Here is a 24,906-nt window from a genome sequence, read left to right as displayed (position 1 = left end):
TGTGATAATGTGAAAAAAGCTTTGGTTAAAGTAGAGGCCAGTGCACAAGCCCAGTCCAACAAGAAATGGAGGCTCCAGAAACTGTTCCGAGTGGGGGACCATGTCTACCTATCCACCAAATACCTGCGGTTAAGGGTGCCCTGCAAGAAATTAGCCCTAAATATCTGGGTCCCTTCCGTATTACAAAGTTCATTAACCCGGTGACCGTTAGACTGCACTTGCCCTGACTCCTAGGAAAGATACACCCGGTGTTTCACTGTAGCCTCTTAAAGCCGGCAGGGAACACCCCCTGGGAACCCGGGGTGGGCAAACCAGGTCCCATCCAAGGGGATCAGTACGAGGTTCAGGAGATCTTAGACTCCCGGTACCGAAGGAGGCAACTGCTGGTGAGATGGGTGGAGTATCCTGTAATGGACGCTTCCTGGGTACAGGAACCAGGTGTTTAGTGCCTAGGTTCCATCGCCGATACCCAGGTAAGCCAGGGGGGAAGGGCGGCTGTCTGGTCTCTTAACACATCCCTAAATGTGTCTTCTTGTTTTCCAGGTGGACCCCTGGTAGGGGGAGCCGCCTGTCAAGCCCCAGGCACAACATTCCGCTGGGGGGGCAAGCGTCTGCCTTGCCTCCGCCCGTCCTGCCAGCCAGGTTCGGCCCCACCACTCAGCTGAGAGCTGCAGCCGACGCCACCTGCCACCTGAGAGCTCCGCTGAACAGCTGGGATGCCGGGAAGCCCTGCTGAACAGCTGGGAGCTGCAGCCGACGACACCTGCCACCTGAGAGCTCCACCGAACATCTGTGATGCCAGGAAGCCCCGCCACTCGGCTGGGAGCTCCACTGGACAGCTGGGACGTTAAGGGACAGCCAGGCAGCCAGCGGGCTGCGAGAGGTCCCAGTAGTCACCAGAACTGCAGAGACAGTCTGGAGTTGTGTTCCCTGGGGGAGACGAGCTGGATTTTCCTTCCTCCTAAAGCTGACACACACAAACAATAAAGGACAATAAAAGAATTCACCGGGCAGTGGAATCGATGGCAGGATGGAATGTTACATGGACAGCAGGGGACAGCCAGAGGGCTGTATCTAAGAAGCGGGGTGGGATTTATACCCACCCACCAGGATGCTGGCTTGTTGGGAAGGGAAGGGTGGGGCTGGGTGGAGCTGGGTGGAGCTGCAGGGGCAGGATATTTAGAGCACTGGGAGCAAAACCACTCCCAGTGCTAACTTTGTTTGCTTTTCTAGCTTCTGTTAAACACTGTGTTCCTCTTTCCCAGTTTCCTGGTTTTTTGTTCCGTGTTTGGTGTGGAAAGAATCCAGGACCGTTACAGACCTAACGCTTGACAGACTTGACCAATGGGCCCTATCCAACAACATTAAATTTAATGTGCAGAAAAGCAAGGTATAATACCCAGGCAGGAAAAACTAAAGGTATAAGTACAGATTAGCGAAACCTGGATCAAAAACAGTAACTGAGAGGGACATTAGAATCCTAGTGGATGTTCACTTAAACATGAACCAGCCATGTGTGGCAGCAGCCCCAAAAGCTAATACAATCCTTGGTTGTATAAACAGAGGCACAGAATCAAAATCATGTGAAGTATTAGGATCGCTTTATAAAGCCTTAGTAAGGCCACAGCTGGAATACTGCATCCAGTTTGGGTCACCACATTCCCAAAATATGTTGAGACTTTGGAAAAAGTGCAAAGAAGAGCAACTAAGATGATTAAGAGTCTGGAAACAAAAACATGTACAGAACGGTTGCAGGAGTTGGGTATGGCCAGTCTAGAGAAAAGGACTGGAGTGACATGATAGCAGTATTCCAGTATTTCAGGGGCTGCCACAAAGAAGAGGGGGACAACTTATTTTCCAAAGTACTAGAAGACAAGACAACAAAAAATGTTCCAAAGCCTGCTGCCAACTAGCTTCTATCCCACAAATGCAGCGTACAAAACAATATATGCAATGGTTTCCCAATCAGTTTGCTTTACTATTATTTATTAATTCAATATGAAGCAGTCCACTTAGAATTCTGTTAATTTTCCTTACCTATGCCTTTATTCTTCAGCTTCAGATAAAGAAATAACTCCTTTGTTTAATCTCATTCAGCAAAAGAAAGAATACTAACATAAAATTCCCCTATCCCTTTTTTAAGCCTTTCCTTCTTTTAACTACACCCCATTAAGTGCATATGGTAATCACCATCCAATCACTTGCTCCAACTTTTCAGCATCATCTCATACTTCCTCACTTGATTGGTGCAGCTGCCTCAAATCATCTAAGTTGATTTCAGTAGCCACCCCATGAATATTATGAAAAAGGAGAATTCACTGAACTTTTAGTATTCCTCGATCAAGCAGAATGTATGTAATTAAAAATGGAATTAAAAGAAAAATTATTTGCCTTGTGTTGCCTCCTCACGTTCTTTATTCCATATAAACCTCTATTCTATATATTTATCCAAAGATTTTGCTGCTTCTGAAGTTCCACAGAGGATAAACGTTTTGGAGAAATATTGATTAATAAAATTAGTATCAGCTACTTACAGTATATGATTGCTTGAATGTTCTGTTTTGAAAACATAATAGAAGATCACTAAAAATGTCAGATTCATATGATCCTAAAATCCAATTTCAACCACCCACAATAAAAATCAAGAACTGCATTTTCCAGAGATGAGTTAACTAAAGCATGGCTTTTCAACCAGTGGTACGTGTACCACTTGTGGCACATTGGCACCTGGCAGGTGGTATCCTGTTTTATAAATCAACTTGTGTTTATTTGTTTGTTTGATTTTTATAGTTGTCCATCTCAACCAAATGACTCTGGACAGCTTACAAAACAGTATTTCTAATTACTTACTTGTTTAGAAAAATTACACTTGTAACAACCATTCCAGTGGATAATAGGCCTATTAAAATAAAGATATTAAGTTATATATTTCCTTACTTAAAATTGGATCCTTTTTATTTCAAGAATATAAACTGATTTTGGATTGCAATCAAATTTCTTTTTTCTTTTTACCATGTGCAAGAAATATTTTTTATTTCTGTTTACGGTAGTAGCCAAAATTGTGGAAACCTTTTGGGAAAAGTGTACAGTAGAAACTTTGGTTAAGTTTCTACCAATTTTTCTTCTAATTTCTTTATAACTGTAGCCTTGTTAACTTAATACCATTTTACATCGCTTTCTGGGCAATCAGTCAACTCTTTGCACCATTACTTTAATTTTATTACGTTTTACAAGCTCACTAAATGAAAGAAAAAAATAACTTGATAACGACCACCTAACACAGGGCTTTTCAACGTGTGGTACATTGGCACCTGGCAGGTGGTACGCAACCATCCTAAAGAAGTGGCAGCAGGGGAGGGCAATGAGCTGAACTGGCGGCAGCAACGCACAAGCCTGAGTCAGGGACAGCTGGAACTGCAGGGCTGTCAGAGCTCAGCTGAAGTGCCAGGATCAGCACCGCTTTCCAGCTGATCAGCGCTTCTTTGGGGCTCAGCAGAAGCGCCAGGATCAGTGCCACTTTCCAGCTGATCGGTGCTTCTTTGGGGTTCAACAGAAGCGCCAGGATCAGCATCGCATTCCAGCTGATCAGCGCTTATTTGGGGCTCAGCGGAGGTGCCAGGATCAGTCCTGCTTTCCAGCTGATATTTCTTCTAGGCTCAGGGAAGCACCAGGATCTGCTGAGTCCTGACAGCCCCAAAGAAGTGCTGATCATCTGGAAAGCGGCACTGATCCTGGTGTTTCTGCTGAACCCTGACAGCCCCAAAGAGGTGCTGATCAGCTGGATCTACCAATTTAGTGCTTTTTGGCTTTGGCTGCACTTAGCTTGGGTTAGATTCACGAATGACACAAGCTTTTCTTCTGCTGGTTTCTGGAGAGCTTTCCCTGGATGTCCAGATAGACTGCAATCTCCCCACGATCGTCGGGGCTTCCCTCATTCTTTGCCACCTCTTCGGGGTGGCTTTTGGCCCATTTAGGGCCCCCAAACAGAGAGAAATCAGCTGTAGGGTGCAGAGTCCCACGATACATCACCTGTTGCACTAACTGCACAGAACCAGAAGCCCCTGAACATAAGCTTCTATGTGCCACAAGCACAATCAGTTCTCAGTTTTATCTAATGATTGGAGCTTGCATTGAATGATGTAAACATAATTTGTTTACATTATTCTATGTAAGTTAAGATGATTAGAATCTACAGTGTCTTCTAAAGCCATCATATTATTATACGTCTGCTATTACTTAGTAAGTATATGCAGAAATACAGGGATGCTAATATCATAAATATTTTTAAAATCGCAATGTCTTCTGAAAGATCTTTTAATGCAGACTTGCAGGGGCAAACATCAAGCTGATGGCTTATGTCCTGGGTTGGATTTTGGGGTGAGGGGTTACTGGTTCTAATTTTATTACTCTGCTATTGTTAGCTGTAGGTTTTGCTGCAAAGGATTTTGAAGTATTTTTTTAATAATTTTTTATTGATTTTCTAATATTACATTTAAATGTTTGAAAAGCAATGTGGCGGCTGAGTACAATAATTCTATTACACATAGATATCATTAGTACAAAACTCAAATTGTTACAATCACCATTCCCTCTCTTTCTCCCTTAATATCTACTGTCTCATATTTAAACTAATACAATTCTTGTTCTATCAATCAAATGGAAAATAACTTTCTAACATTTATCAGTAATTTTTAGTTTATATATGCCTTAGTTGCTTTAACTTTCAATCTTTTAAACAATCAATGACCTAACAAGTTTTTCTCATTTTTAATTTTCCATTAATATTTAAATTTAACATTTAATAATTATTATTTCCAAATTTTAAATGAGCCCAACTCCTTTATCACAATTCCTCCCAAAGTTTAATGTTCCGGATACACCTCTTATCTATATATGTTCTTACCATTTACATCAACAAGTTAGTAATGCAATATAATATTCTTGTTTTCTAATAATTCTCAAGTATCTTAAATTCTTAAATTTAATAACCAAAATTGCTTTTATTTCCACATTTAATACTTCCTCTTTACATCTACTATCTCATATTTAAAACTAATATTTTTTCCCTTACTATTACAAAAAGACATATTTATTACTTTCATGAATAAAGTTTTAACTTATATATATCTGATCATCTTTACATAATCCTTATGCACAAATCAATATTCCAGTTAACCTGTTAATATTTTAGCTTCTGAGTTTTACATAACCAAAATTTTCTTCGTCTCAACTCATAACAGCATCTTATATTCAAAGTACACATCTTATCCATTTAAGAATATTCTATTTTAAGACATAAAAACATATTTATGGCTTTCATCAATAAGGTTTCATCAATAAGGCCCCCCAGCGATGCGAAACTGGATGGAGGAGACGAAGGTCATCTCCCAGGAGGCTGTGACGGCTGTGGCAAACCGGAAGTCCCTGGGATTTTGAAGTATTTTTGTCCTGAATGGATTTTGCCTGTAGCATTTGTTTACTTACGAATGGAGCCATTTGGGGAGGCTGCCTTAGCCAGCAGCCAGTACTTGGTACATTTTTTTTTCTTAAGTGTTGGCTGCTGGCTACTTGACTTTCCTTTCTTGTTGTTGTTGTTAGTTGCGAAGTCACGTCCAACCCATCGCGACCCTATGGACAACGTTCCTCCAGGCTTTCCTGTCCTCTACCATCTTCTGGAGTCCATTTAAGCTCACGCCTACTGCTTCAGTAACTCCATCCAGCCACCTCATTCTCTGTCGTCCCCTTCTTCTATTGCCCTCAATCTTTCCCAGCATTAGGCTCTTCTCCAGTGAGTCCTTCCTTCTCATTAGGTGGCCAAAGTATTTGAGTTTTAGCTTCAGGATCTGGCCTTCTAAAGAGCAGTCAGGGTTGATCTCCTCTAGGACTGACCGGTTTGATCGCCTTGCAGTCCAAGGGACTCGCAGGAGTCTTCTCCAGCACCAGAGTTCAAAGGCCTCAATTCTTTGGCGCTCAGCCTTTTTTATGGTCCAACTTTCACTGCCATACATTGCAACTGGGAAGACCATAGCCTTGACTATGCGCACGTTTGTTGACAGGGTGATGTCTCTGCTTTTTTAGTGTGCTGTCTAGATTTGCCATGGCTTTCCTCCCAAGGAGCAAGCGTCTTTTAATTTCTTGGCTACAGTCCCCATCTGCGGTGATCTTGGAGCCCAGGAAAATAAAATCTGTCACTACCTCCATTTCTTCCCCATCTATTTGCCAGGAATTGAGAGGGCCGGATGCCATGATCTTGGTTTTCTTAATGTTTAGTTTCAACCCAACTTTTGCACTCTCCTTCTTCACTCGCAAGAAGAGACTCTTCAGTTACTCTTCACTTTCTGCCATTAGAGTGGTATCATCTGCATATCTTAGGTTGTTGATGTTTCTTCCGGCAATCTTAATTCCAACTTTTGATTCATCTAGCCCTGCCTTTCTCATGATGTGCTCTGCATATAAGTTAAATAGGCAAGGGGACAGTATACAGCCTTGCCGGACTCCTTTCCCAATTTTGAACCAATCAGTGGTTCCGTGTCCAGTTCTCACTGTTGCTTCTTGGCCCGCATATAGGTTTCTCAAGAGACAAATAAGATGGTCTGGTACACCCATCTCTTTAAGGACTTGCCACAGTTTGTTATGATCCACACAATCAAAGGCTTTAGCATAGTCAATGAAGCAGAAGTAGATGTTTTTCTGGAACTCTCTAGCTTTCTCCATGATCCAGCGTATGTTGGCAATTTGATCTCTAGTTCCTCTGCCTCTTTGAAATCCTGCCTGTACTTCTGGTAGTTCTCGATCCACATACTGCTGAAGTCTAGCTTGTAGGATTTTAAGCATAACTTTACTAGCATGAGAAATGAGTGCAATGGTGCGATAGTTTGAACATTCTTTGGCACTGCCTTTCTATGGAATTGGAATGTAAACTGATCTTTTCCAATCCTGTGGCCACTATTGAGTTTTCCAAATTTGCTGGCAAATTGAGTATAGCACTTTTACTGCATCGTCTTTTAAGATTTTGAATAGCTCAGCTAGAATACTGTCACCTCCACTAGCTTTGTTGTTGCTCAGCTTTTCTAAGGCCCACTTCACTTCACATTCTAGGATGTCTGGCTCGAGGTCAGTGACCACCTCATTGTGATTATCAGGGATGTTAAGCTCATTCTTGTATAGTTCTTCTGTGTAATTTTGCCACCTCTTCTTAATCTCTTCTGCCTCTGTTAGGTCCCTGCCATTTTTGTCCTTTATCATGCCCATTTTTGCATGAAACGTTCCCTTCATCTCTCCAATTTTCTTGAAAAGATCTCTGGTCCTCCCTATTCTATTGTTTTCTTCTATTTCTTTGCACTGTTCATTTAAGAAGGCATTCTTATCTCTTCTAGCTATTCTCTGGAATTCTGCATTCAATTGGGCGTACCTTTCTTTTTCTCCCTTGCCTTTCACTTCCCTCCTTTCCTCAACTATTTGCAAAGCTTCCTCAGACAGCCATTTTGCTTTCTTGCATTTCTTTTTCTTTGGGATGGTTTTGGTTGCTACCTGTTCTACAATGTTGCGAACCTCTGTCCATAGTTCTTCAGGCACTCTGTCTATCAGATCTAATTCCTTAAATCTATTTATCTCCTCTACTGTATATTCAACAAGGATATGATTTAATTCATACCTGAGTGGCCTAGTGCTTTTCCCTACTTTCTTCAGTTTAAGCCTAAACTTTGCAATGAGAAGCTCATGGTCTGAGCCACAGTCAGTTCCTGGTCTTGTTTTTACTGACTGTATAGAGCTTCTCCATCTTTGGCTGCAGAGCACATAGTCAATCTGATTTCTGTGTTGACCGTCTGGTGATGTCCATGTGTAGAGCCGTCTCTTGGGTTGTTGGAAAACAGTGTTTGCTATGACCATCGTATTCTCTTGACAAAATTCTATCAGCCTGTGCCCTGCTTCATTTTGTACTCCAAGGCCAAACTTGCCTGTTATTCTGGTTATCTTTTGGCTTCCTACATTAGCATTCCAATCCCCCATGATGATAAGGACATCGTTTTTTGGTGTTAGTTCTATAAGGTGCTGTAGGGCTTATTTTATTAATTTTTTTTATTTTATTTAATTTAATTTTTATACCGCCCTTCTCCCGAAGGACTCAGGGCGGTGTACAGGGCAATACAATAAAATACAATATATAAAAATTAAAAAATATTAAATACAACAGCCCAATTCAATAAATTAATACAAAGCATTAAAATACCCCTAAACTCATCAGACCAGGCCGGCTTGTTCAAATAAATATGTTTTTAGGTCACATCGGAAGGAGCGAAGGTCGGGAGCCGTCCGGAGCTCCACCGGTAAACGGTTCCAAAGGTCTGGCGCGCCCACAGAGAACGCCCTCCCCCTGGGGGCCGCCAGTTGACACTCTTTGACCGATGGCACCCTAAGGAGGCCCTCTCTGTGGGAGCGCACTAGACAAAGGGAAGTTGATGCTGGCAGCAGGTGCTCCCGTGAGTAACCCGGACCCATGCCATTTAGGGCTTTATAGGTCGTAACCAGCACCTTGAATCTTACCCGGAGGGCAACCAGAAGCCAATGCAGCTCACGGAGTAGAGGTGTTACATGGGAGTATCGGGAAGCCCCCACCACCACTCGTGCGGCTGCATTCTGCACCAGCTGGAGCCTCCGAGTAGTCCTCAAGGGCAGCCCCATGTAGAGAGCATTGCAGTAGTCCAAACGGGAGGTCACGAGTGCATGAGTGACTGTGCGCAAGGCATCCCGGTCGAGATAGGGCCGCAACTGACGCACCAGGCGAACCTGGGCGAAGGCCCCACTAGTCACAGCTCCTATATGATCATCCAAGGAGAGCTGTGAATCTAGGAGGACACCCAAGTTGCGAGCCCTATCTACGGGGGGTAATATCTCACCCCCCATAATTAACGATAGAATATTCTGATTTTCTCGAGACGCCGGCACACACAGCCACTCAGTCTTGTCAGGGTTGAGCCGAAGCCTGTTCCTCCCCATCCAGACCCGGACCGCCTCCAGGCAACGGTACATCACGGAGAGGGCATCACTGGGGTGGTTTGGGGTAGAAATAAAAAGCTGGGTATCATCAGCATATTGATGATACCCAACCCCAAAACCACGAATGATCTCACCCAGCGGCTTCATATAGATGTTGAACAGGAGAGGCGAGAGGACCGACCCCTGAGGAACTCCACAAACAAGAGGCCTCGAGGCCGACCTCTGCCCTCCTGCCAACACAGACTGCGAACGTCCCAGGAGGTAGGAGGAGAACCACCGTAAAAACGGTGCCTCCCACTCCCAACCCCCGAAGATGCCGCAGTAAGATACCATGGTCGATGGTATCAAAAGCCGCTGAGAGGTCTAATAGGACTAGGACAGAGGAGCAACCTCTGTCCCGAGCCCGCCAGAGATCATTCACCAGCGCGACCAATGCCGTCTTCGTGCTGTACCTGGGCCTGAAGCTCGATTGGTACGGGTCTAGATAATCAGCTTCCTCCAGGAACAGAGGGAGCTGCTGCACCACCACACTCTCAACAACCTTCGCAAGAAAGCGAAGGTTGGAGACTGGACGAAAGTTGTTTAAAACAGCTGGGTCCAGGGCAGGCTTCTTGAGGAGGGGTCTCACCACTGCCTCCTTCAAGACGGCGGGAAAACTACCCTCATTCAGAGAAGCAGTTATCACTGCCTGGAGCCAGCCTCGTGTCCCCTCCCGAGCCAAATAAACCAGCCAGGAGGGGCACGGGTCCAATAAACACGTGGTGGAGCTCAGCCTCCCCATAATCCTGTCCACCTCTTCCGGAGTCACAGGGTCAAACTCCTCCCAGATGACATCGACAAGACCACCCATGTTCTCACCGTCAGACTCTGCCCAGTCGGAGGCCAAACCGGTCCGGATCCGAGCGATTTTGTCCGACAGATGCTGGCTAAACTCCTCGGCACGACCCTGCAAGGGCTCCTCCCTCACCTCCTGATTCAGGAGGGAGCGAGTCACCCTAAACAGGGCGGCTGGGCAATTATCTGCAGATGCGATGAGGGCAGCAAAGTAGTTTGACCTCGCTGTCCTCATCGCCGCGAGATAAGACCTAGTGAAGGACCTTAGTCGCAATCAGTCGGATTCAGACCAGCTGGACCTCCAACAGCTCTCTAGGCCCCGTCTCCGATGCTTCATCTCCCGGAGCTCCGCGGAAAACCACGGAGCCCACTGGGATCTGCACCGGGTCAGGGGCCGCATGGGTAGAACTTGGTCGAGTGCCTCAGTGGCTGCCTTTTCCCAGGCTTCCACTAGGGCCTCGGCCGAGCTGTGAACTAAGGCGGCAGGTGGGGACCCAAGGGCCGCTTGGAACCACTCAGGGTCCATTAGGTGCCTGGGGCGGAACCATCTAGTTGGTTCAACAGCCCCACGACGGGGATTGGCAAAATGGAAGACCAGCCGCAGGAGATGATGATCGGTCCATGACAGGGGCGTAACAATTGGAGAGCCCCCACCCAGATCATCCAACCACCAGCCAGATAGAAAAATCAAATCGAGCGTGTGACCCCCCATGAGTCGGGCCCTGAATTACTTGCGTCAGGTCCTTGGCCATCATGGAAGCCATGAACTCCCGAGCTAACTCAGATGATCCCCCCAGGGATGGCAGATTGAAGTCACCCAGAATTATAAATCTGGGGAACTCAATCACCAACCTTCATAGAACTGGTCAATTTCATCCTCTTCAGCACTGGTGGTTGGGGCATAGACTTGGACTACTGTGATATTGAATGTTTTGCCTTGGATTCGAACTGAGATCATTCTGTCATTTTGAGGATTGTATCCCAGTATTGCTTTTCCTATTCTTTTATTGACTATGAAGGTTACTCCATTTCTTCTGAGGGATTCTTGCCCGCAGTAGTATACCTGATGGTCATCTGAATTAAATTCACCCATTCCTGTCCATTTTAGTCTGCTGATACCTAAGATGTCGATGTTCAGTCTTGTCATCTCTTGTTTGACCACATCCAGCTTTCCTTAATTCATGGATCTTAAATTCCAGGTTCCTATGGAGAAAAAATCTTTACAGCATCGGACTTTGCTTTCACCACCAGACACATCCACAGCTGAGCGTCCTTTCGGCTTTGGCCCAGTTGCTTCATTCTTTCTGGCGCTACTAATACTAGCCCTCTGCTCTTCCCCAGTAGCATATTGGATGCCTTCTGACCTGAGGGGCTCATCTTCCAGCATCATATCATTTTGCCTTTTAGTACTGTCCATAGGGTTTTCATGGCAAAGATGCTGGAGTGGGTTGCCATTTCCTTCTCCAGTGGATCACGTTTTGTCAGAACTCTCTGCTATGACCTTTACGTCTTGGGTGGCCCTGCATGGCATAGCTCATAGCTTCATTGAATTACACAAGCCCCTTCGCCATGACAAGGCAGTAATCCATGAAGGGAAAGATCCTTCTATCCAACCACAAACAAGAATCACTGATGAGATTTCTGCCAGCTATACTATTTCCACTTAAAGAATTGCACCCAATGATGTGCTTCCCTTCTCTAGTAAAAGATTTATGAACGACAATAATATCTAATCATTTTCAGAGCTTGCCATGAAAAGGAGGCTGGGTTGCAGTCCAAAGTTTATTAGTTTTTCATTTACACATGAATGAACATTATCCGTCTACCACACTCTGAAATGGTGATGTTCCTAATCACCTACGATCTACTGTTGGTAGTGGTTGGTACTGGTTGTATACAAATTTAGAAATGAGTCTTGAGCTGAATACTAATGTTGAGTTTTCAAAAGGATCCAATTTTTGAATATCACAAAAAAAGCTATAAGATTCCTTTGAAGGGTCTAGAATAGTACTAGTAAATCAGTGAGCCAGTAAACTATGTGAAAAAATGCACATAATAAATAAAGATAGAAATAACAAATATAATTTACAGACTTTGACACAATCTGAATAGCATGTAAGGGACACAAATAGTCTTGCAATATCATTGCCAGAGAAAGCAAACTGACTTCTATGCTTCACAGGCAAAGGCAAACCTTCACTAATCCTGGAAGTTCTAATCACTTCCTGAGAAGGAAGAAGAATTAATGAGAGAAATCCAAATCCAATGCCTTTTAGTACTGTCCATAGGGTTTTCATGGCAAAGATACTGGAGTGGGTTGCCATTTCCTTCTCCAGTGGATCACGTTTTGTCAGAACTCTCTGCTATGATCTGTCCGTCTTGGGTGGCCCTGCACGGCATAGCTCATAGCTTCATTGAATTACGCAAGCCCCTTCGCCACGACAAGGCAGTAATCCATGAAGGGGCTTTCCTTTCCTTTCTAGCGAGTAGCTAATTCTTAAATGGGAATGTACCTTTTTAAGATAGTTCCCTCAGTGGCTTGTCTTTTCTGTCTCTGGAGGCTTTTCCAGCTGACTCCTCTTCCCAAGGCTGCGTCTTTTTTTTCTTCTCCCTCTCCCACCCAAACTGTCTCCTTTTATAGCCTCTCCTGTCTCCGTCCCCTCCTCCTCCTTTCTCTTCTGGGTGAGCTGCAAGTGCTGATCCTGGTGCCTTTGCCTCGCCCCAGTTGTCCTGCAGCTCCTGAGGACCTTCTCATGGCAAGTCCTGTGCTGTGCTGTTTTGGCTCATTCCCTCCCCACCACTTGCGCAAATGGAGCTGCGCTTGCCACCATACCCTCTTCACCATCCCCCTCCAGTCCACAAATCCAGAAAGGTTGGGGACTGCTGCTTTAAAGGAATGAGACAAAACCATGGAGGATAAGGGTTTTCTCAATGGCTATTAACTGTGATGAAATGTACAACTCACAGGTTAGGAAGGAACCTATGACTAAAATACTGTACTAATGGGGGAGAATGGCCAGTAATAAAAATAAGATACTAATGTGATTAAAACCTTAGTAGATACAGTTGGGTATATTACATTCAGTTAGTATTAGCCTTGGGTGGTGCTTTTGTGGACTCTTATGTTATGTAGATCCAACTTATTTGATTAATTTATGAATTATCTTATTGTTAGAACCCAGAAAAAGAGTTAATTTGATAAGTATCATTTGATAATATGTGAATACACTCTATTTGCCATAGTTCTAAAGAACAAGATCCAGATTGTCAGGGGCAATATGCTGACTCCGTAAACCACTTAGAGAGGGCTGTAAAGAACTACAAAGTGGTAAATGAGTCTAGGTCAGGGGTAGGCAACACCGAGGTTGCCTACCCCTGGTCTAGGTGCTAGTGCTATTCTTAAAATGACATCCTCTGCTCACAATTTTATTCAGTGATGAATGCTAAAATAAAAACATGGCATAATACCATGGCTCAGTATCCAGAAGTCTGAAATTCTCAACAATGGGAATGTGGCCAACCCCAATGTTCCATGCAATTCCTGCAATATGCAGATGGAAAATGACCCTCATAACGGCTTTAGTTACACTACTTCTAAGCCAGAAGTAAGTCACCTCAGTTGCTAAAAAGGGAAAATGCCATTTGATCACAGGCATGGAGGTGATCCTGGAATAGTGCAAATGTTATGCCTATAACTGTATTAGCTGTAAATAGATGATGGCACTCTCTTTCTCTTCCACTGAGCAAGTAAACGTTGTGGGTTGTTTAACTATGATAAAATCCAGGGAAAACAGCATCAGGGATGGGCTCACAAAAAGTAAAGGGTTTGGATATCTGTATTTTATCTGTACTATTTTCATACTAGCAGGAACAGAATCAAGAGATGCAAAATGCTGTAAATATCATGTGACTCCCCTAAAGTTATATAGGTAGTCCTCGACTTACAACAAAATTGTAATTCTGTAATTCAAAATTCATTTAGTGACTGTTTGAAGTTACAATGGTACTGACAAAAGTGACCATGACTGTTTTTTACACTTATGACTGTTGCAGCATCTCCATGGTCACATGATCAAAATTAAGCTGCTTGGCAACTGACTCATATTTATGTTGGTTGTAGTGTCCTAGAGTCATGTGATCACTTTTGACAAGCAAAGTCAATGGGGAAGCCATATTCGCTTATCAACCATATTACCAACTTAACAACTGCAGTGATTTACTTAACAACCATGGCAAGAAAAGTCATAAAAAGGGACAAAATACACTTAATAATTGTCTCACTTAGCAACAGAAATTTTGAGCTTAATTTTTCCCCTTGCAGCCTCTGGAACTATCTCTAAGAATGCCTCTTTGAGGACACTTTTCTTAATTCTTTCAAATCTCTCCTCCTAAACCATCTTTGCCATGACATCTTGAGCACAGTTCCAAGGAGAGGCCAATTTTAACTGGTCAAAGGCACCAAAGTCACACTTACGGTAACAGCTTGGGAGAGAAAAGTTAAAGGCCACAAGTGGATGGGATTCACATTACACAAGTGCCAAGATCTTGGAAGGAGTTTTAGAGGTTTTATCCTTTTTATCTATAGTATGCCTATGTGGGGCATCTGTTTCCATCCATTTCCTACTTCAAAAGGCAGGAAATTATGCTTTCAGTTTTCAGTAGGCACAGTCAGAAAGCAACACGGCACAAAGGGAGCTTGGGGGCCACAAGTTGCTCACCCTTGCTTTAATCTCATCACCCTATTATACCCATGTATGCCTGACATAGTTGCATTTATACAGATGGGGCCTATTGTCACTCTAAGAACAATGTGGGCGATTTAACCTGGGTGATGTGGAATTCAGGTAGTGTATTGTCATTTCTTTTTTCCACCATCAGTCCAGGAGGATTCCTGTTCTTGTGCTTTGTCCTGTTCTTAGAGGCTTTCCTGATCCTTTTCCTCTGAGATTCTCCTTAGATGTGTGAATCTGGCAGCTGCTGCCTTAAGAAGGCTATCAAATGTGATCACTTTTGACAAGCAAAGTCAATGGGGAAGCCATATTCGCTTATCAACCATATTACCAACTTAACAACTGCAGTGATTTACTTAACAACCATGGCAAGAAAAGTCATAAAAAGGGACAAAATACACTTAATAATTGTCTCACTTAGCAACAGAAATTTTGAGCTTAATTTTTCCCCTTGCAGCCTCTGGAACTATCTCTAAGAATGCCTCTTTGAGGACACTTTTCTTAATTCTTTCAAATCTCTCCTCCTAAACCATCTTTGCCATGACATCTTGAGCACAGTTCCAAGGAGAGGCCAATTTTAACTGGTCAAAGGCACCAAAGTCACACTTACGGTAACAGCTTGGGAGAGAAAAGTTAAAGGCCACAAGTGGATGGGATTCACATTACACAAGTGCCAAGATCTTGGAAGGAGTTTTAGAGGTTTTATCCTTTTTATCTATAGTATGCCTATGTGGGGCATCTGTTTCCATCCATTTCCTACTTCAAAAGGCAGGAAATTATGCTTTCAGTTTTCAGTAGGCACAGTCAGAAAGCAACACGGCACAAAGGGAGCTTGGGGGCCACAAGTTGCTCACCCTTGCTTTAATCTCATCACCCTATTATACCTATGTATGCCTGACATAGTTGCATTTATACAGATGGGGCCTATTGTCACTCTAAGCACAATGTGGGCGATTTAACCTGGGTGATGTGGAATTCAGGTAGTGTATTGTCATTTCTTTTTTCCACCATCAGTCCAGGAGGATTCCTGTTCTTGTGCTTTGTCCTGTTCTTAGAGGCTTTCCTGATCCTTTTCCTCTGAGATTCTCCTTAGATGTGTGAATCTGGCAGCTGCTGCCTTAAGAAGGCTATCAAATGTTTTTATACTGGCCAGTTTCCTTGTATTTTTCTTGCACCGTGGAATGGGAAGATGGCAGGAAATTTATACATAGCTATTGAAACATTGGATCCTGTGATTCTGATTCAACAGTCTTCCATAGAATATTTGATGCACATGTCTAGCCATTTACCAGATCAAGACTGGCCCAGCTTATGTGTTCATACTAGCCTTTGGTACCCCTATGCATGTGATTGCTTTCTGCACCATGCAGACAAGGCTGCCATGCCACTACTGTGCAGCTATCTTTATATAAACCAAGGCATTTAAAGATTTGGTTGGTGCAGGGCTCAGCAAATTAAAATACTGGGCTTGTCAGCTGGACAGCTGGCAGCCCATGTTCATACCCGATCATCATGTGATGGGATGAGCTCCCGTCCTTCGTCTGGTTTCCGCCAACCTAGCAGTTTGAAAGCATGCAAATGCAAGTAGATAAATAGCTACCACTATGGTGGGAAGGTAACAGTGCTCCGTGACCTCATGTTGGCCACGACCATGGAAATGACAGCTCAATGGCCTTGAAATGGAGATAAACATCGCTCCCTTTAGTCGGCAATGACTAGCAGAGTAAAATCCACAGGGACTCCTTTTTGATTTAATGATTCAGCAGTTGCATTTGTACAGTATACTAAATTTTATTAGTGTTAAACATGGACAGGCTGGGGCTTAGTGCACTGTGTAAATCCAGTCCATTTTGTTTGTTTAGGATTCAGTGTATTGGATGAGCTGAGAAGAGAAGTAAACTCTAATTAAACTAAATGTATTGTGGAAACATTGATAAGGCTCCTGAAGGTAGGTGAGAATCAAAAGAATCCTCCACTTTTACACATGGGTCATCTAGCAAAGGAGTCCCCTTTTGGGAAGTATTTGTTTCTTTTCTTCAGGAACCCTTCCTCATAGTTTATCTTCCTTCTCCAGCCTTCGTGGATTCTACTATATAGCATTACACAGATAGGCCTTCCACAAACAATTAACATGCCATAAGTGGACATTCTCAGAAGTTATTTAAGTACACTTTCTTTTTTGTTAGCCAAGGTTTTCTAAAAAGAGTTAATGAAAGGGTCATAACCAGGAGAGGAAAATCTTTGCAATTGCTTATACAGGGCATATACGTGAACCTGTGGCAGTGTGGGAGGGGGTTTAGGGCAAAAAGCTGTGATACATATGTTGCATAAGGAAGGAAGACACTGAACAAAACAGCACCCACCAATCAAAATAGCACAAATAATGACTAAATAATGTAGGATATTTCCCAATAAACCTGTGGGTAGCCAAGCCCAAAGGCTTTCCCACCAAGATCCTAAAGCAGACATGTCAAACACAAGGTCCACAGGCCACAAATGGCCCGCCACATGATTGAATCTGGCCCGCACAACTCTCCCAGAAATTACAAAGGTCCGGCCCCCACCACCTCGGCGCCGGCCCGGCTGAGCACTTGCTCAGTAGGAGGCAAGTGCACGTGGGCTGTTGGAGCCCAGCACCATTTGCAGCTCATTAGTCTCCTGCAGCTCCAAAAAAAAAGTGGAGGAGGAGGAGGTAGGAGGAAGTGAGGTGGGACGCTGGGGGGAGGATGAGCAACACCCAGCCGGTGAGGGGGAGAGGTGCCCAGGCAGGAAGGCAGACTTGAGGCGGCCAGAGAAAGAGCCACAGATGGCTCCTCTGCCAGGCTTCTTTCATGCATGGGCTCTGTATTATATATGTAAACAGTTGAGTTAGATGTGATTTAAACAGTATACGTGAGGAAAAGCAAATCTGACAGAAGAACACGCGGGAACTTTGACAGCTGTCAAAGTTCCCCCGTACAGCGCAGGCGCCGCCGCTGACAGCTCGCGGCTGTCAAAACACCGGACCATGCGGAAGCCTAAGCTGTCAAGAGAAGACGACGCGGATTGGTCCGGATTGACGCGGCGCCAAAATGAACACTCCTGATTGGCCCTCGCTGACAGCTGCCGGCTATAAAAGCCGGCGATGTTATTCTCTGTTTGCCTTGCTCTAAATAAACTCTTTAATTAACTAGCCTGTCGTCCCGAGTGGTCCTTCGGCTACTTCAGGCTCCTTTGCTGGGCGCTGCTGAGGGTGAGCAGAGGCGCCCGGCCCGGATCCTGCAATGCCCCGGCTGAGACGCGCCCCCAGCAGCGAAGCCGCTCCAGCTCCTCTGCTGGGCTTGTTTTGTGTGCGAGCTACTTTGCCAGTCACTGCTGAGGGCGAGCAGAGGCACCCAGCCCGGATCTTGCAAGGCCCGGCCGAGATGCGCCCCCAGCAGCGCCAGGCAAAGTAGCTCACACGTGAAACAAGCCTGGCAGAGGAGCCCGTGCGTGAAAGAAGCCTGGCAGAGGAGCCAGAGCGGCTGAGGGCAAGCAGAGGCGCCTGGCCCGGATCCTGCAAGGCCCTGGCTGAGACACACCCCCAGCAGCGGAGCCGCTCCGGCTCCTCTGCCGGGTTTCTTTCATGCATGGGCTCCTGTGCCGGGCACTTGAAGTGCAAGGATCACATCCAGGCAAGAATGTTCAGCTCACAGAAAATGAGATTCCGAGCATATGCCTGAAGTCACGAGAGATCTTCCTGAGTCAGCCCATTTTGTTGGAACTAGAAGCCCCACTCAAAATTTGTGGTAAATGGCGGTATAACATAAAATTATGGAAGAACTTCACTGATTGCTTCAACTGCCTATCGCTGCCGAGGGCAGAATCCTTTAATTCCAGGCTGTGTTATGGGTAATTTTGCAGCTGCTGGGTTTCTGCTGCACAGGGTAAAGCTGTAAAATGGAAACTGAAGTGGGATCTCCTACTGCCGGTGTGGTTTTGAAAAGCTGGCATGGGTACAGAAGTGAGATTATGTGTTGAACTGCTGTTCAAGTGTGTGTACTTCAGGGGCACTCCTAGCCTGGGGAAAGTAAGTCTCTGGTCCTTTTTTAGGAAGGTTTCCTGAATTTGAAACCTCTACCCCACCAAAAAGGACATAGAAATACAGGTAGTTCTCATTTACCAAACAAAATTGGGACCAGCCACTCGGTTGTTAAGCAATGCAGTCACTCAGTGAAACTGCAACTGACTTAGGATCTTACTTCAGCTGCCATTTGCCACACAAACGTGAAAAAGTTCTAAATGCAAGGATTGGCTGCAAAGTTACTTTGTCACCACTGTTGTAACTGTACTGTTGCTAAACGAGGACTACCTATCTTACGGCTATGCAATGCTCATCGGGGTGCCTGCAATGAGCCAATATCCGGCCCCGCCCCACTAGGGCTTTTTCGGGGGCCTCGAGGCCGAAGCAGGAAGTTGGCCCTCTGGGAACCAGGTTGAGTGGCACTCTGCCTGCTCCAAGTGCACCTACCTACAAGGGTAACCCTGGTGCGATTGCTTGATTTGCGGGTATAGTAGAGCTGAGCGCTAAAAACTGTTTTTGCCACCCTGCCTGCCCCTCAGGGGCACTGCTGCCAACTTTCTTTCATTTCGAGTAAGCTGCGCTGAGTGAGCAGCATTGAGCTGGCCACGCCCACCCGGCCACACCCACTTGGTCACACCCACCCAGCCATGCCCACTTGGCCATGCCCACCCGGCCACATCCACCCGTCCACACGCACCCGGCCCCCTGAGGGCAACCATAATGCTGATGTGGCCCTCAATGAAATTGAGTTTGACACCCCTGTCCTAAAGTATCAATTTTCAAATCAGAGGCCAAATTGTGTAAAATATTGAGCTTGTGCTGGATGGTTCATGATTCATCTGAAATGTTAAAACAACACATTCCTTCAAAACTTTCACAACCCAAATGCTGGCACAGAAGCAAATAATCAATAGCAGTGTGATTTTGTAAAATAGCTTTTCACAAAGCTTGCAGCTTGTGGTTGATTGTTGAAATAGCTATAGAAGTAGCATTAATTGTTTTTGCCAAATTACACGCAACAGCATTAATGTTAAGATGAGCGCGAGCAGCAAGCGCTGGCACACCCACTATAGATATAGCCAATGCTACATATTCTGCTTTATTAAGCAAAGCTGTTTCAGAGTCACAAGTGCTATCTAGCATGACTCCACGTTGAGAACGGTTTGAGTGAATTTGCTGTTTGGAAAGCAAAACAGGAGTCAACTGGCTGAGACAACACTGTGTTTCACTAATATTAGCAGGAATGTAATTAAAAGTTTCTTGACCACATGTAAAAAAACCATCCTTGCAGGAGCCAAACATGAGCAAAATTAAAGGAAGCCTCCTCAAAAGCTGTACAATTTAAAACAGGTGAACTAATACGAAGACAGTGAGGTTTTTTACTTGAAGATGTACAATTAACTATTTTTGCGCATGTTATATTCTCAGGGACTGCTACTATTGAGGTGTGCAAAGCAATTGCATCAGGGGGTGGATCATAGGCAGTCAACCCCCAACTAGATATAGTCCCATAGTTAAAGTTTTTATTTAATTGAAATCTGCTCAAGTCAGTGAAGTTTTCTGGAACTGGATTCGGGGACTGGTGCCACAACATCCTTAGCTGGGCGGACGCAACCTGCTGGAATCCACAAGGGTCCTGTAGGAGCAAGCACAGCAGCATATCCTCCTCCCCAAGTAATCAGAGGGACTGGCCCTAACCATGTTTTGTCTGGTAATGCCCAATAATATACTAGAGGGGGAGGCAAGCTTGCTTTCTGTTTAAAGTGTCTCTGATAAGCAGTCGAATTTTGAAAGGAGACATTCAATTGATTTTAAGGTAAATAATACTTTTTTAACCTGTTGTGTTACCCACGACAAATTGGGTACCCGAAATCCCTCCTTTTTATTTTAAAAAAAAGTTTTACAATACATTTTGACTTTAATCCCCCCCTCCCCCACCCCTATCCAACCCTCCCTATTCCCTCCTCCCCCCCCACTTCCCAGAGCTAAATACAGGGTATAAAATCGAAAAACAAACATAAACACCCCTATGTTATCAACAATAAACTATAAATTCTATCTCTCTCTAGCTCATATAAAATGAATACAAACAATATTAATATTACAAATAAAAGAAAAAAGAAAAAGAGGAAAACAGAAAAAGAACTTTACTCAAAATAAATTTTCTTAATCCCAGTCCTTATTCATATTAATTTCAAAAAAAAAGAAAAGAAAAAAAAACTTTCACCTGCTATTTGCATTCTCCCACCTTTCTCTAATTTCCAAACAAATTCTCAGTTACACGCCAAAAGCGCCTATCTCTGTTAATCTTAATAATCTCCAACCAAACTAAACTATGATCAAAAATAGTTCTTGCATGTATCACGCCATCCCTCCTTTTTTATTTGTTTGTGAAAACAGTCCTTAAGGGACTGATTAGCACGTTCCACAATGGCTTGACCTGTGGAATTGTAGGGTAGCCCATGAGTAAGAACAATATTCCAGGTTGTACAAAATTGCAAAAAGGCTGATGAAGAATAGGCCGGGCCGTTATCACTTTTTAAAAAGGCTGTAATGGCTGAAAAAAGATGAGAAATAACATGATTAGCTGTTTCCCCTCATTGAGGTGTGGCCCAAAGTGCTCCTGAATAGGTATCAATAGATAAATGAATATACTTCCAGGGAGCCAAGGAGGGAACATGGGTAACATCCATTTACCATAGTTGATTAGAGGCAAAACCATGGGGATTAACTTCCGTGTCCCCCAAGGGGGATGCCCCAGAACATTGGGGACAGGATGAAACAATTTGCTTGGCTTGGTCAAGTGGAATATGGCAAGCTTGTGCCAGCCCCCTGGCATTTTGATGAAAAAAAGTGTGACTGAAGAAAGGATCTGAAAACAAACTGGGTAAAACATAAACAGCAGCATCAGCATGACTGTTGCCTTCAGAAAGAGGTCCAGGAAGAGACGAGTGACTGCGTATATGAGAAACAAAGTATAAATGCTTTCGGTCTTGTAGTAATTGCTGCAAAGTTAAAAACAGAGCCATGAGATTGGAGTCAATCCTGGGTGTAATGTAAACATCTGGAAGATTAAAAATAAGTTGACACACATAAAGAGAGTCAGAAATTAAATTAAAAGGATGCTGAGAAAAGGTATGAAAAGCTAAAATAGCAGCAGACAATTCTGAGCATTGCGGGGACGACTGTATTGCAATGTAGGACACCTTCCATGTATCATCATGAGAATCCTTGTAAGCAATTGCTCCTCTCATTCACCCTCCATCTGAAAAAACAGTTGGAGCTTGCAAAAGCGGAGAAGACAAAAGCAATGGGCGGACAGGAAAAGAAGTCATTAAACACGCAAGCCGAGGATCTTTAGGCAAATGATATGCAATACAGCCCACATAGTCAGTTAAAGCACACTGAAGAGATAGATTATTCTGAAAATAAAATTGAAAGTCAGATTTTGGAATAGGAAGAACAATATTAATCAAATCGGTCCCATTTCTGCAGCAAGCTCGAGTGCTTCCTAAAGTTATTAATTCAGCAACTGCCTGGATAAAAGGCAAAACATTTTGAGATGTGGTATGAGGTAAATAAAGCCATTCAATACAATATACCTTTTTGTCTTCTATTACAGCTAATACTCCCGTAGGCAGCTTGCTAGTAGGAAACACCAAAAGAGTTAACTGACAACCTCTATAAGGAATACGATCCACAAACTGAACACTCAAGATATCGTTAACTGTGGCGAGCACTGCAGAGGAAACTGCAATGAGATCTCCAGGTTGTTTTCCTTTGGTCAATAAATCCAATAAGGGGCTAAGTAAATGTGTAGGCAAGGAAAAATATGGGTGAACCCAATTAAGAGTACCCAGCAATTGCTGTAAATCTACCAGCAAAATAACTTTGGATAAATTCAAGCGAGGAAAAGCTGGAACAGAATAAGATTGCAACATTTTATGACCCAAATAAAGATAGGGAGAGTGCAATTGTATTTTTTCTGGGGCAATCTGTAATCCATAGACACCTAAATCATTTTGTATTTCTGAAAGCCATTTAGGCTGTATTTTCTGGGCTCCAATTAAAATATCATCCATCAATGTGTCCTGCACAGAAACAAAAACATAAAAAGAAAAAAGAAAACACAAAACAAGTCCACAAAAAAATAAACAAACTGAATGAGATATTCTGAGTTACTGAAACAGTTTTATATTAAACTTTAGTACTGCTTTCAATATAGTTAGTCAAATTCCAATTTAATCAGATTCCAATCAAATGGAAACAAACCTCCGTCAAGTAGGTTAAAACTTACAAATCTAAACAAAACAACGCAGAGTACCGTAATTTCTTTTAAAACTCAAAGATTTCAAAAAGAATTGTCCAACTAGTACTGTCTCTTCTTTCCAGAAAAAAAACCTGCAAGCTGAAACTGTAAGAGTGGGTATTAAATTTCACATCCACCCCCCTTCCTCAGACCAGAATTCTAAGCAGAGAAAAAAAACACAGCTAAAATGACTAGCCCCTCCCCCTTCTTCTCTCTCTCTCTCTCTTAAAGTAACACAGTGGGGAGGTGGGGGAGAAAGAGACTGGAGGGGAAAAGAAATGGTAAAAGGAATTGTACAAAAATCTCACTACTAAAAAAAATAGCTTGCTCTCCTTCACATGCATTTTCCATAAATTCACTCACAGATCCCCCATAAAACTCTTCTCATGCAAACACTTACAACAATAAAATCAGCAATTTACTGTTCCTTTCACAGCCTGGGATGGAGGTGGGGGTGGTAGGGTTTTGAGGGCTAACACACACACATTTACACATCAGCAAATTAACTCATTCATGTCCATTCCAACTGCCGGCATAAACAATTTCACATACAAAAATTTCATTTCATACTTTCTCCAGGCAAACTAATCACTATTATTATAATTTCAGGGAGCTGTTCACAAGCCAATGAGCTCCTTGTTCCAAATCTCTTTTTGTTTGTTTTTAAATAAGGCCTTTTTGTTTATTGTTATTAGAGGGGGTTTTAACCCTCTTCCAAGTCTTGGAATAACACAGAACAACATAGACAGACATATATACACAAATACTAGTAAAACAACATTCATTTAGACACATGGCTTGTCCTGCAAGAAGCAAGAAAAATCAGGAGGTGATTCCAACCAAACATGGTTTTATAGGGCCCTTTACCCATCTCCCATTTTTCTCACCATTCCAAGTCCAAGCTTAATGTTCCAAATGTACAAATGTACATATACATATACATATACATATATACATATACATATATACATATACATATACGTTAAATGCTTGTTAACTATTTAGATTACCTTGCTAGGCCCCAAACATGGGACAAATCTTTATTTCCTGTTTCGGCCTAACCGAAGGCCATCCACAGGCAGTAGTCACAACAGTGACAGCTCATATTTGTGTAAATTTTTTAGATTGCTAACAAAGAATTAATGGGAGACTTTGTTTTCATCAGTCAGCCCTATTCTTCTGAGATTCGAACCTGGGCTGATTGCACATTAAGCTGTTGTTTTAACCTCTAGGCCACAAGCTCTATCTCACTTTGTTAGCTGAGAAGCAAGGGAGATATGTGTTAAATGCTTGTTAACTATTTAGATTACCTTGCTAGGCCCCAAACATGGGGGCATATATATCATTCCTGTTTTGGCCTGACTCAAGGCTTATCCACAGGATATAGTCAACTTATGACAGCTCATTATTTGTGCAAATTATTCAAATTGCTAGTAAAGAATTTTGGGAGGCTGAGATGATCATTTCGAACTCTTTATGTTCTCATCAGTCAGTCATACCCTTTATCTGAGATTCGAACCTGGGCTGATTATATATTAGGCAGTTGTTTTAACTTCCTGAGCCACAGATTCTTTCTCTCTTTTATTAGCTAGAAGGCAAGGCAAATGTGTGTTAAGTATTTGTCAAGGCTTTTTTTTTAATGTACCTTGCTAATTAACTCTTTCATTCCTGTTTTGGCCTGACTCAAGGCTTATCCACAGGATATAGTCAACTTATGACAGCTCATTATTTGTGCAAATTATTCAAATTGCTAATAAAGAATTTTGGGAGGCTGAGATGATCATTTCGAACTCTTTATGTTCTCATCAATCAGTCATACCCTTTATCTGAGATTCGAACCTGGGCTGATTATATATTAGTATGTATACATACATACATACATACATACATACATACATACATACATACATATATATATATATATATATATATATATATATATATATATATACATATATATATATATATATATATATATATATATATGTGTGTGT

The 24,906-nt window shown here is 43.2% G+C and overlaps 1 protein-coding gene across 6 annotated transcripts in view; it reads right to left on the bottom strand.

Annotated features, from left to right (window-relative positions):
* Positions 1-24,906, bottom strand: part of LOC308659369 (7-dehydrocholesterol reductase-like) — a 117,284-nt gene that overhangs the window by 28,323 nt on the left and 64,055 nt on the right. The window contains exons 1-2 of one of the 6 annotated variants that reach the window (XM_081312916.1): positions 14,656-14,670; positions 11,999-12,056 (exon numbers count right to left, since the gene is read on the bottom strand). The gene's annotated coding sequence lies outside the window, so the exon portion shown is untranslated. Of the gene's footprint in view, positions 1-897; positions 921-11,998; positions 12,057-12,344; positions 12,422-14,655; positions 14,671-24,906 lie in introns of those variants that run through there. The other 5 variants (XM_081312915.1, XM_081312914.1, XM_081312917.1 and 2 more) reach the window with 5 other exon arrangements.

The sequence above is a fragment of the Vipera berus genome (genome assembly GCF_964194415.1).
Source record: "Vipera berus genome assembly, chromosome: 1".
Lineage (NCBI taxonomy): Eukaryota > Metazoa > Chordata > Lepidosauria > Squamata > Viperidae > Vipera > Vipera berus.
Note: the sequence above shows the minus strand (reverse complement) of the source record. Positions and strands in the feature narration are given on the sequence as shown.